This window comes from Rhipicephalus microplus, unplaced genomic scaffold, assembly GCF_043290135.1.
Source record: "Rhipicephalus microplus isolate Deutch F79 unplaced genomic scaffold, USDA_Rmic scaffold_14, whole genome shotgun sequence".
NCBI classification, from domain to species: Eukaryota; Metazoa; Arthropoda; class Arachnida; order Ixodida; family Ixodidae; genus Rhipicephalus; species Rhipicephalus microplus.
In genome coordinates, this window is record NW_027464587.1 from 9,713,405 (window position 1) to 9,718,854 (window position 5,450).

Sequence of the window (5,450 nt, forward strand, 5' to 3'; positions counted from 1 at the left end):
TCGCAGCTGAACAATAGTCCACCGTATACAACCTAGAGGCACCAAGTCTGCCAGTACGAGACCCTCGTTAATGAATAAGGAAAACAAGTGTATACTTAAGGGCTCGTTTTTTGTGTTTTACACAATATTAATGAGATCTAACAGACAATATAGCCAAGGAAGGTATAGGGGAAGTTATTAGGTCAATTGTAATGTAAATGAGAAGAAAGAAAAGTGGGTGAAAAGATAACTTGCCGTGGGCAGGTGCCGAACATGCGACCTTCGAATAACGCGTTCGATGCTCTACCACTGAGCTACCACAACAGCCATCCCTCCAGCCACTTTATTGGATATCTATGTCAATTTAAACGGTGGAGTGCCAGTCAGCGACACTAGTAGCCATGGCGGCGAGTGTGGTACACTCTTTTATGAGCCTGTTTGGCGTCACGTAGCACGTGAACTTATTACTAACTGGAAGCTGACCAATGGTCCACCGTATACAACCTAGAGGCACCAAGTCTGCCAGTACGAGACTCTCGTTAATGAATGAGGAAAACAAGTGTATACTTAAGGGCTTGTTTTTTGTGTTTTACACATTATTAATGAGATCTAACAGACAATAATGCCAAGGAAAGTGTATAGGAAGTTATTAGGCCAATTGTATTTTAAATGAGAAGAAAGAAACGTGGGTGAAAATATAACTTGCCGTGGGCAGGATCCAAACCTGCGACCTTCGAATAACGCGTTCGATGCTCTACCACTGAGCTACCACAACAGCCATCCCCCCAGCCACTTTATTGGATATCTATGTCAATTTAAACGGTGGAGTGCCAGTCAGCGACACTAGTAGCCATGGCGGCGAGTGTGCTACACTCTTTTATGAGCCTGTTTGGCGTCACGTAGCACGTGAACTTATTACTAATTGGAAGCTGACCAATTGTCCACCGTATACAACCTAGAGGCACCAAGTCTGCCAGTACGAGGCCCTCGTTAATGAATAAGAAAAACAAGTGTATACTTAAGGGCTCGTTTTTCATGTTTTACACAATATTAATGAGATCTAACAGGCAATATTGCCAAGGAAGGTATAGGGGAAGAAGTAGGCCAATTGTATTGTAAATGAGAAGAAAGAAAAGTGGGTGAAAAGATAACTTGCCGTGGGCAGGATCCGAACCTGTGACCTTCGAATAACTCGTTCGATGCTCTACCACTGAGCTACCACGACAGCCATCTGCCCAGCCATTTTATTATGTATCTATGTCAATTTAAACGTGGGAGTGTCAGTCAGCGCCACTAGTAGCCATGGCGGCGAGTATGGTACACTCTGTTATGAGCCTGTTTGGCGTCACGTAGCACGTGAACCTATTACTAATTGGCAGCTGCCAATTAGTAATAGGTTCACGTATACAAACTAGAGGCACCAAGTCTGCCAGTCCGAGACCCTCGTTTAAGAATAAGGAAAACAAGGGTATGCTTAAGGGCTTGTTTTTCGTGTTTTACACAATAATAATTAGATCTAACAGACAATAATGCCAAGGAAGGTATAGGGGAAGTCATTAGGCCAATTGTAAAGTAAATGAGAAGAAAGAAAAGTGGGTGAAAAGATGTATGAAACAAGTGTATGAAACAAGTGTATGCTTAAGGGCTTGTTTTTCGTGTTTTACACAATATTAATGAGATCTAACAGACAATAATGCCAAGGAAGGTATAGGGGAAGTCACTAGGCCAATTGTAAAGTAAATGAGAAGAAAGAAAAGTGGGTGAAAAGATAACTTGCCGTGGGCAGGATCCGAATCTGCGACCTTCGAATAACGCGTTCGATGCTCTACCACTGAGCTACAACGACAGCCTTCCGCCCAGCCAGTTTATTATGTATCTATGTCATTTTAAACGTGAAAGTGTCAGTCAGCGCCACTAGTAGCCATGGCGGCGAGTGTGGCACACTCTTTTATGAGCCCTTTTGGCGTCACGTAGCACGTGAACTTATTACTAATTCGCAGCTGAACAATAGTCCACCGTATACAACCTAGAGGCACCAAGTCTGCCAGTACGAGACCCTCGTTAATGAATAAGGAAAACAAGTGTATATTTAAGGGCTCGTTTTTCCGTGTTTTACACAAAATTAATGAGATCTAACAGACAATAATGCCAAGGAAGGTATAGGGGAAGTCATTAGGCCAATTGTAAAGTAAATGAGAAGAAGGAAAAGTGGGTGAAAAGATAACTTGCCGTTGGCAGGATCCAGACCTGCAACCTTCGAATAACGCGTTCGATGTTCTACCACCGAGCTACCATGATAGCCATCCCCCCAGCCACTTCATTGGGTTTCTATGCCAATTTAAACCTGGGAGTGTCAGTCAGCACCACTAGTAGCCATGGCGGCGAGTGTGGTACACTCTGTTATGAGCCTGTTTGGCATCACGTAGCACGTGAACTTATTACTAATTGGCAGCTGACCAATGATCCACCGTATACAACCTAGAGGCACCAAGTCTGCCAGTACGAGACTCTCGTTAACGAATGAGGAAAACAAGTGTATACTTAAGGGCTTGTTTTTCGTGTTTTACACATTATTAATGAGATCTAACAGACAATAATGCCAAGGAAGGTATAGGGGAAGTTATTAGGCCAATTGTATTGTTAATGAGAAGAAAGAAAAGTGGGTGAAAAGATAACTTGCCGTGGGCAGGATCCGAACCTGCGACCTTCGAATAACGCGTTCGATGCTCTACCACTGAGCTATCACGACAGCCATACCCCAGCCATTTGATTGGGTATCTATGTCAATTTAAACGTGGGAGTGTCAGTCAGCGCCACTAGTAGCCATGGCGGCGAGTGTGGTACACTCTGTTATGAGCCTGTTTGGCGTCACGTAGCACGTGAACTTATTACTAATTGGCAGCTGACCAATGATCCTACGTATACAACCTAGAGGCACCAAAGTCTGCCAATACGAGACCCTCGTTAATGAATAAGGAAAACAAGTGTATACTTAAAGGCTCGTTTTTCGTGTTTTACACAATATTATTGAGATCTAACAGACAATAATGCCAAGGAAGGTATAGGGGAAGTTATTAGGCCAATTGTAATGTAAATGAGATAAAAGAAAAGTGGGTGAAAAGATAACTTGCCGTGGGCAGGCTCCAAACCTGCGACCTTCGAATAACGCGTTCGATGTTCTACCACCGAGCCACCATGATAGCCATCTGCCCAGCCATTTTATTATGTATCTATGTCAATTTAAACGTGGGAGTGTCAGTCAGCGCCACTAGTAGCCATGGCGGCGAGTATGGTACACTCTGTTATGAGCCTGTTTGACGTCACGTAGCACGTGAACCTATTACTAATTGGCAGCTGCCAATTAGTAATAGGTTCACGTATACAAACTAGAGGCACCAAGTCTGCCAGTCCGAGACCCTCGTTAATGAATAAGGAAAACAAGTGTATGCTTAAGGGCTTGTTTTTCGTGTTTTACACAATAATAATGAGATCTAACAGACAATAATGCCAAGGAAGGTATAGGGGAAGTCATTAGGCCAATTGTAAAGTAAATGAGAAGAAAGAAAAGTGGGTGAAAAGATGTATGAAACAAGTGTATGAAACAAGTGTATGCTTAAGGGCTTGTTTTTCGTGTTTTACACAATAATAATGAGATCTAACAGACAATAATGCCAAGGAAGGTATAGGGGAAGTCACTTGGCCAATTGTAAAGTAAATGAGAAGAAAGAAAAGTGGGTGAAAAGATAACTTGCCGTGGGCAGTATCCGAATCTGCGACCTTCGAATAGCGCGTTGGATGCTCTACCACTGAGCTACAACGACAGCCTTCCGCCCAGCCAGTTTATTATGTATCTATGTCATTTTAAACGTGAAAGTGTCAGTCAGCGCCACTAGTAGCCATTGCGGCGAGTGTGGTACACTCTGTTATGAGGCTGTTTGGCATCACGTAGCACGTGAACTTATTACTAATTGGCAGCTGACCAATGATCCACCGTATACAACCTAGAGGCACCAAGTCTGGCAGTACGAGACTCTCGTTAATGAATGAGGAAAACAAGTGTATACTTAAGGGCTCGTTTTTCCATGTTTTACACAAAATAATGAGATCTAACAGACAATAATTCCAAGGAAGGTATAGGGGAAGTCATTAGGCCAATTGTAAAGTAAATGAGAAGAAGGAAAAGTGGGTGAAAAGATAACTTGCCGTTGGCAGGATCCAAACCTGCAACCTTCGAATAACGCGTTCGATGTTCTACCACCGAGCTACCATGATAGCCATCCCCCCAGCCACTTCATTGGGTTTCTATGCCAATTTAAACCTGGGAGTGTCAGTCAGCACCACTAGTAGCCATTGCGGCGAGTGTGGTACACTCTGTTATGAGGCTGTTTGGCATCACGTAGCACGTGAACTTATTACTAATTGGCAGCTGACCAATGATCCACCGTATACAACCTAGAGGCACCAAGTCTGGCAGTACGAGACTCTCGTTAATGAATGAGGAAAACAAGTGTATACTTAAGGGCTTGTTTTTCGTGTTTTACACATTATTAATGAGATCTATTTATTTATTTATTTATTGAAAATACCTTACAGGCCAGAAGGCATTGAGTAAGGGGGGTTACAGTGAAAAATCGCATGTAAATTTCAAAATAAAAACGGTACAATGTCGGTTAGTAATAACAAAAAAAAATTAACAAAGCAATAAGTCAGCAATACGTAAACATGGCGATGAAGTATATAAGAACACTCCGTAACATAAAAACCCTCGGAAAAGAAGTAAAAGAACGTCAAGATGAAATATTAAGGAAATGCGTCTGAACTTTTTGCCGAAACGTGTTGGGGCTGCTATCAGAGGCGATATCGTCGGGAAGATCATTCCACATGCGGATGGCTTGTGGTAGTGCGGATGTGTTGAACGCGTTCGTGTTTCCAAAAATGCGAGTGAAGCTGAGATGGTTATGTAATCTGCGTGACGTGTAGAGCGGGCGTTGAAGGTGCAACGACGATGTTTTGTTACTGTAGACGTACTTATGAAATAGGCATAACAAGGACACGTGACGACGAACATTTAATGCTTGGAGGGAATGATGGAGTTTAAGCTGAGTCACACTGGAATTGATGTCATAGTTTCTAGAAATGTAACGGGTGGCTCTGTTCTGGATTGTTTCCAGCATGTTAATTTGATACTGAGCGGAAGGGGACCAAACAGATGAGGCATATTCAAGTTGCGGGCGGACGAAAGTTAGGTAAGACATTTTGCGAATGTTAGTGGGACAACGACGAAGGTTTCGGCGTAAATACCCCAATGTTTTGGAGGCTTTTGCACAAACGTTAGTGATGTGATCAAACCAGGAAAGCCCTGGTGTAAGGTGGATGCCAAGATACTTGTAAGAAGTCGCCGTGGAGAGCCTGTCACATTGCATATGGTAAGTGAAGTTAGATATGACCTGTTTACGTCCAAAAGAAACAAC